Source organism: Panthera pardus, unplaced genomic scaffold (assembly GCF_024362965.1).
Source record: "Panthera pardus isolate Hobbes unplaced genomic scaffold, ASM2436296v1 HiC_scaffold_16, whole genome shotgun sequence".
Lineage (NCBI taxonomy): Eukaryota > Metazoa > Chordata > Mammalia > Carnivora > Felidae > Panthera > Panthera pardus.
Genome location: NW_026526721.1, coordinates 5,754,508 through 5,763,110, shown reverse-complemented (window position 1 = coordinate 5,763,110; position 8,603 = coordinate 5,754,508).

Genomic DNA, 8,603 nt, shown 5'->3' with positions numbered 1-8,603 from the left:
CTCTAGGCTGATGTTTGACCACAGAACTGGGCACCATGGCTCAGCCAAGTTCACACATAACATTAACTGTCACACCCTTCCCTCATCAGTTGGCTCCATAGGACAGACAAGTCTGGGTATGGAGCCTCTTCTCAGGACACCCACTGACATCAGGCACCCTTTCTTGTGCTCCTTCTCTCCAGCCTGGGGATATTTAAAAAGTCTCCCATAGGGGTGGAAAAAACCGGCTCTTACTTTATTCTATGTTCTTCCAAATCTGTTGTTTATGGTGTAAAATGTGTTTCTTTGGGTCCTTCAGGATTGTGCTTTCTGTCACTCAAATGGCTTTTTGATTAAATTATAGTTCCTTCAGTGAGCTGCAAAGGCTATTTTTAGACCCCAAGACAGAGTTGACGCCCTAGTTCTGCTGTGTCATTGCAGCAGGTGGGGATCACAGAAAGGACTCTGTGAATGTTCCAGCTGCTGTCTGGCCTGGGGGAGCAACATGGGGCACAAGGGGAGTCTCTCGGAGTAAGAACACTGGAGCCAGGCCATCACCACGTGGGTGACTGCGTTTCTACCACATCAGCCTGAAGGCCGCTGTGTGTTGATAAGATGACATGTGTGTTTTGTGCACTCGGACCAGAACCTTCTCTGTGGCCACCTCTGCATACCATTCACCCTGTGTCTACTCCACAGCTCAATTTCACTGAAAAGAAGTGGAATGGAACAGAAGGAAGCTTCCAGTGTTTCCTTCTACCCGATGACTGTCTGACACAGGCCGGGAAACACAGCAAGTATAAATGTCTTTAAAAAGAACAGGGATTTCTTTATACTCTCTGGCTAGCACTGTTCTTTAAGGTGGTTGAATGTTTTCACAAACACTGAGACCCAGGGCTTCATGAATTACCCCCTATCTTGATAAAGCCCTTTCCTATGGTTAGCTTGTAAAGCCAAACCCATCTATTTTGTCACTCAGATCAATTATTATAATTACATTTTGGAAAGTAAGACCTAGAATGAAGATCTAACCGCATCGTTAATAGTTAGCCCTCCGTGTCCTTGAATGAGTTTCTAATTTGTCTTGGAAAAAAAGTTGGCTCTGTGAAATATGGCATATCTTTTAATTACTGATTAAGACCTGCATAAATCTAAGCCTTTATTTCTTTGTTAAAAGACACACTACCTTATACAACCAGCATAGAGGAGGCTCTGAGTATTATCTGTGGAATGAACAAACACATGTTAACAATATAGGTGCTCATATAAAAAGGAGACTAGTCACTGAGCCACTGGAGGGACACTCGTCCATGTGGCTTAAACTCTCTGGCATTGTTGGCACAGATATTACCATGTCCATGTCCCATGTTGAGGGCCACTTTGTCAGTAAGTGTCAAGATCTCTAGGATGAACCAGAGAGGAATTCACTGGAAGCTTCCAGGACTGAAGAGAAGGTTGGAGAATCTGGCTCAGAGAAGGGCAGGGACCAAGGTACACTCAGCCACAGGCTAGAGTCCAGAGGCCTGCAGTCTGGAGGTCAATGTTGATGTTGTTGGCCACTTCTGGACACCAAATGCCAGTACTGAGATGCCTTAGGGGCAGAGGCCACAGAGGACATCTGCTCTGTGTGGCAGCCACCATGAGCAATTTTCTCCATCATCCCAGCATCTTTGGGTCACCCTCCCAGATGCAGAGGTTCAGGCAGGAGCTTCTTGTTGGTTGAGTGGAAGTCAGAAGCCCACTCAGCAGCAGTCAGTGTGGCACGCCCAGCATTGTCATCCACCAAAATTTATACAATGCAGGGATTCCTCCCCAAAATGACTGTTCAGAACCCGTTTGAGCAAAACTCCCAATGATGTTCACTGCTGTGTTGAGACTGACTCATGAGCGAATGTAGTTTTACAAAAAAGAAATCAGCATATCCCCAAGAAAAGCAGCATTATGTTTATATGGAGCCACTTAGCACCGTGTTGAGTTTGTGATGAACATTGGTTATTATGGTTATTTTATTATCATCATTATTAAGAGTACGGATTTGGCCAGATTTTTCAAATAGTAGGTAATAACTAATCGTCCACGGGCTGGCTGGCATGCAATTGTGCAGCGGGATGTCTCAGACATCCGCCTCCCTGCATTCTGACTCTCTCCCATCCACTTCCTTTCCACATTGCCTGTTCCTCTGTTTCCCATGCCACAGGACCTTGCTCTGGTGCTCAACTAGTGTTTGTTAGAGTAGTTTATACTGAGAACGGCTTAAACACCAGCGCTGCAGAGCTATTTGTATTTATACGATAAGCTTGCAAAGATCTTCAAGTTTGAGAGGCTCAGTGAATGAGTCTTTGACACCCACTGCCACAGAAATAACTAGCATTCAGTAAGTACGTGCATGCTGAGTGCATACATGTTGGGCAGGGAATGAAATGCCTTGAGCGTGTTATCTCCTTGGTGTCAACGAACGTAATTTTCACGTTTTTTGAGATCGTTATTATGATTGTTATTGCCTGGATTTTCAGATGGGAAAACCAAAGCCTAGAGTCAAGGCTTGAACCCCCTTTTGACCAATCCACAGCTCATAGATCAAACTACCCCACCTTCTGCCTACTGTCACATTCTCCCAGTGCTGATTCTTGACATTGCTGCCCACTCCACTGATAAAGAAAACAACATGAGGGGCATCGAGGAGGCCCATAGGAGTTGGGGTTCTCCAGGGAAACAGAACCAGTAAGAGATGTCTGTATCATCTATATCTATACCTATATATCTACATCTGTCTATATATCTATCATCTATGATCTATCTGTATATCCATCATCTATCTATCTATCTATCTATCTATCATCTATTTATTATCTATCTATCTATCTATCTATTGACTCATGTCATTCTGGAGGCTGACAAGGCCAGGATCTCCAGTTGGCAGGCTGGGGACCCATGACAGCTGATGGTGTGGTTCTATTCTGGGTACAGGCCTGAAGGCAGGAGGTCAGTGTCCCAGCTGCAGTCAGGCAGAGAGAGAAGTTCCCATTTACGTAGTCTTTTTGTTCCATCCAGTCCTTTAACTGGTTGGACCAGACCCTCTCCCCCCACCCCCCCCCCCCCCAACATGGGGAAGGACAATGCTATACTAGGTTTACCAATTCAAATGTTAATCCCATCCAAATGCAACCTCACAGACACATCCAGAATAACGTTTGACTAAATGCTGGGCACTCGCACCCCAGTCAAGTTGACATATAAAATTAACCATCACAAGTCTTAATTTTCTATACTGTTTTCACTTTCCTGAGGCCAAGAATTAATTTTTGCTCTTTTTTGAAGTTTTTTTGTTATTTGTTAATATTCAGCAACCAGCTAGGTGAGCTGAATTGAATAAATCTTTACCAGACCGTCATTTCAGTGTATGGAGACAATCCCAGGGGCTCTAGTTCGTGAGGGATCCCATGCCCAGCAAGCCCAGGGTGTAGGAGCCAGAAGAGCCTGATTTCAAGTCTTGTCTCTACAAATAAGCATGTGATTCAAGGTCTCCAAATCTGCTGATAGGAGAAGACAATATCTACTTCCTGGTGCTTCTGTGAAGATTGGAGAGAGGGCAGAGGAAGCCCCGGGCACATAGTGGGCCCATGATAAGTGGGGTCTGGTTATCACAAGACAGGAGCAAACCGAAATCAATTCTGCTGGCAATGATCAAAGATGGCACCTTTCTACTGGTTGTCCTCAAGGCAGTTTAGGGAGAGGTCCTCCCCAAGCCAGCATCCATCAACTGGTCACTTAAAGATTTTCTCACAGACTCTTCTGGATCGCTTCATTTAAAAAATATGCAGCATGCCTTCTTTTAAAAGATAAATCACTGAAAATATGACCTTTGTGTTCTAAAGCAGCTTTTATATGGGGCAAACAAAATATTTGAAATGCCGAGAAAGCTTTAAGTGGAGACATTTGTTGAAGACTGGCATAACCAGAGTAGATGACATTTGAATTGATGGTGTGCTAACTCTCAAAAGTCAAGTTCAAAGTTAATTTGTCAAACATTGTTTCTTTAAAGAGTTGGAAACCATGACCTCTTTCTTTCTAATGACAACAAAGTGGTTTTACTTTTTTAGTTAAATATTTCCTTCCTCTTTTTTTTATTTTGATTGAGAGAGAGAGAAAGAGAGAGAGAGAGTCCCAAGCAGGTTCCATGTTGTTGGCACAGAGTCCAGTGAGGGGCTGGAACTCACAAACTGAGATTATGACCTGAGCTGAAATCAAGAGTGGGATGCTTAATCAACTGAGCCACCCAGGTGTCCCATTTGCTCCCTCTTTTAACATCCATTCCTATCCCCCCGCATCTCTGGGCCTTTGACAGAGAAGCTAATTCTCTGCGGGTCAGGGCCTCTGTTGAGATAACTCGGGGAAACAGAGTAGCCTCCAAGACTCATGAAGTCTGACAAAGAATTCCCAAAGAAGTAGAAGGATAAATGTTGGGTCTGATGGTGCAGGTCACTGAAAATTCGCTGTGGAGTTATGATGTTATTGAGAATCTCTGCCGAATTCCCCTTGCTGAGTCTTCATGGAACAGACGGTAAGTTGTGGCCGTTGGCGGGAATGCTTGCCCCTCGATCTTGCCAAAGCAAACGGGTGAATCATTTAGGACGAGTGGGTCTAAAGGTACTTCCTGGGACTTGAAATAGCCTTTAATTCCCTTACATTACTTGATCAAGCCACCCCTTTCAACTTGACATTCTTTTATGTTGCAGATACTCTTCCGGTTCCAGGCTTCCCCAGGTTCTTCTGCAGCCTTGTCCGTGAGCTTATTCCCAAGTTGCTCTTCTGATGAGGTAATTTCTATTCCTTTCAGTGGCCAATATCTTTACAAAGGTTCAGATTTGCTTAGTTATGTAGCACGTGTTAAAAAAATTCCAACAGAATGTTTGGCTGTGTGGGTTTCTAGAATGTTCCATTTGCTCACGAGGTTGTTGTCTATTCCCACGTTCTGGGAGTCCTGGTTTGTCTCAAATACACCCAGGTCATAAGTATAGATGGCCCGAGGTTTGGCCAGCAGTTCCATGTCTGTCCAAAGGCATAAATCCTAAAATCTTTGCCATTCAGGGACACCTATAACCTGGAGACACATCTGTAATAAACGCCAGGCCACAAACCACCTTTCCTACGAGAGGGTCAGCTTCTCTTCAGCCCTGTATCTCCCTTCCCTCAGGCTGACTCATTGAGTCAGGATACACAAATCCCTTGGGGCTCCTGAATCTCCCCCCAAAGTGCTCTTGACCAGAAAGCCATTCCCTAGGATCCTGCCGCCATTTGAAAGCATGCACAATCAACTTCAAACTGAAGGAAATTGCTGCAGCCCAACGTATTTTTGGCCCAGGGTAGCTAAGAGCCATGGAATGCTGATTTATTTTTCATTTTTTGCCAGCAGCACATAACTGCCTCTTTAAATTACTTCAGCTAACTTCCATCGATGGTCTGTGGATAAACAAAAGTGCCAGTTGCACTGAATTTGTGGGGTAGTTGGTTTCACATAAAAGAGGCATATCCTAAGTAGGAGATCTGTGCTCCAGAGCATCTAATTAGGAAAACCCAACAACAGCCTCAGTAAATGTCTCCCAGGGAGCTGGCATCTGGGCTTAGTGCATCAACTGCCTATTAAAGATTCATAGATTGTGTGAGTCATTAAAAACTATGTAACAATCATAAGGCACATTCAGCTCTTGGGGAAAAGAGAAGGCACTATTATGTATTTAAAAATTTGTCTTTATTAAGTGTGTGTGTGTGTGTGTGCGCGTGTGTGTGTGATGCAAAAGTGGCTAATGGGTGACCTTCGTTTCATGTGCCTCCTGTCTTCGTTTCCACCAGGCCTCAGGCCTCTATCCTGTACTCTGTGTCTCCCCTACATGCACTTACATGGGATTTTATGCCTATAGATTGTTGTTATTTTGCTGGCTGTCATGTTTGGAAAACTAATATCTACTAAGCTTTTTCATATTTTAAATGAACACATTTTAGGGGCATCTGGGTGGCTCAGTCAGTTAAGCGTCTGACTCTTGATTTCTGCTCAGGTCATGATCCGTGGGCTTGAGCCCTGTGTCAGTTCTGCACTGACAGTGCAGACCCTGCTTGGGACTCTCTCTCTCTCCCTCTCTCTCTGCCCCTCCCCTGCTCGCTTGCTCTCAAAATAATAAATAAACATTAAAAAAAATAAATGAACACATTTTAATATGCAGCTTCTGAAAACTGAAAACCTTTCAAGACTCACAAGGATTCATGTCAAATACTGGTATGTAGGTTTCCTGAAGAGTTTATGGAAAGACAATTGTGGTCAAATGCATGTTCTCCTCACTCCACCTGCTAGTTTCCTGGGGATTCCATCACAAATTATCTCAAACTGGGTGGCTTACAACTGCAGGAATGTATCCTGCCAGTTCCGGAGAAGAAGTCCAAAGTCAAGGTGTCAGCAGAGCCCTGTTCCCTTTGAGGCTCTAGGAGAAGGTCCTTTTATGCCTCCTTCAGTTCCTGCTGGCCTCAGGTGCTCCTTGGCTTGTGACCATGTACATCTAGGTTCTGCCTCTATGGCCACATAGAGTCACATGCATTTTATTAGTCCATACATTGGCCATAAAAGATGGGGCAAATTCTTCTTACTGAGTTGGAGGGGAAAGTACACTGTGGTTAACTCATGCTTGTTCTCTGCCTCAGAGACCCCTTCCCTTGCTCTTTCTCCCCACCTTCCATGGCCAGGCTCCTCCCAGAACAAGGTGGCCAGATGGCATCTGTCAAAGGGAATATGAAAAGATATCAGTGGTTATGGCCTGACAGCTCACTTGGGAAATCTGTGCCTTTTCTCCAGGGGTTTCTGGATTTAATGTTTCTTACTCAATCTTTTTACATTCTGTACTTGCTGGCAGGCAGTGACTTTCCTTCCAGACTGCGGCAACACAGAGCCTCTGTTGGCAGAAGTCATCTTTTAGAGCTATAAAGATCTCGACAGAATCCAAGAAACTCACTGGCGGTCCCAGCGCATCTCTCTGTGATCACTCTACTACATCGCAGGAAACAAACAATTTGGTCCAAGCTCCACGGACTGCTATCACAGAGTTGGGATTTATTAGACAGTTCAGAAGTCTAGTGATTCTGGGAAACGAGGGAGGAAAGACATAGTGAATTCCCAGCCCCTCACCATAACTACTCCAGTAAACGGATACAACCCTGTCTCTTATTGTGAGCTCAAAAGACTAACTTTGGAGATCTAGAAGTTTCTGTTGTTGATGCTACTTAAAAGAAGTTGGCTCCAAAGTCATCAAGTGCTCTGTTTGTAGAACAAATGAAGTTTTAATGACCTGCAGTGCCGTTTGAATATTCATGCTAATAGGTATTTTCCATTTAGGAAATAAGTAGGGTAACCAAGAATTAATTTCAACGGCTGGCACTTGTTAAAGGCAGCTAATTTATGCTGATTCTTGACTAGAAGAAGCAAATTGCCACATCCATTAAGGAAATTAAAGAAAGCCATTCCTTTTTCTTTCACCTGCACCAGCCAGAAGGCACTCTACATATGTCGAGCATCCAAATGTCTCTCAAAGGTGTTTACCAGTTTTATTCCAACCGTTAAGTGCTCTGTTTTCCATTTACTGCTATTTGGTTAACAATAGAGGAACCCCACATGAAAACCTAGATTAGGTTCAAGAGCTGAACATTTATAGCGCTTTCCTAGGTCCTTCAAGTAAGAATGAGGTCCTACAGATGGCGGGTAAATCTTTTAGGTCACAATTGAGCGGATCAGAACTATTATGGCTGCCATGAGGTGAGTAGATTTCAAACTGTATAGAACTGATTGGGTGGGGAGTTTACGTGTTCTCTTTTGTATAATCAGACAAGTCGAAAAGAAAAGGTTTTGAAGAAAGAAAAGGATGGCCTATTTATTTTCCAGTCTTCAGTCTGGACCATGAGAATCATGTCTTGACCTACCGGCCTTGTCTCAAAATCAACATGATAGACGTCTTAGACTCTGCTTATAGAGCTTATCTGAAGATAGTGATTTTTTTGAGAGTCATTCCTTGAGGGTCCTCTACTTTCTGTTTTTCTTTTTAACCAAGACTTACAGTCTTGAATAAGAACACCTGGACTGAGAATCAGACTACCTGAGTCTTAGATCTGGTTATGCCACTAACTAGTTTGGTAAACTGCTGACAGTCCCCTAGTTACTCTGAACCTCAGTGTCCTCATATCTGAAGTATAGACATTAGACCATATTGTTTTGAGGGTCTGTTTCTATTTAATTCTCACTTAGATAATGGTACTCCCCATTAGTGAAAAGTCAGCATACCAACCTCAAAAAGACACTTTAAGTACCCTAGTAAAAGAAAAACAGAGAAAAGCAAGGTTCTAGGATCTTAATGGGGAATTGGAATATCCTAGGCATGAAAGTATATACACTTCAGCACAGAGAATTTCCCCCAGTAGTCTTCCCTATGTAAAGTTCAGTTATATGGAGAGCCACTTTCTCTTCCTTTGCCTATAAATGCACAACGTTGGGATAAGTACACACAAATTTGTCCAAAATGTTTGAACTATTTTTACTCACTGCACTTCTGACACCAGATCTCTGGATTTTTCCATACCAAGCAATTCGT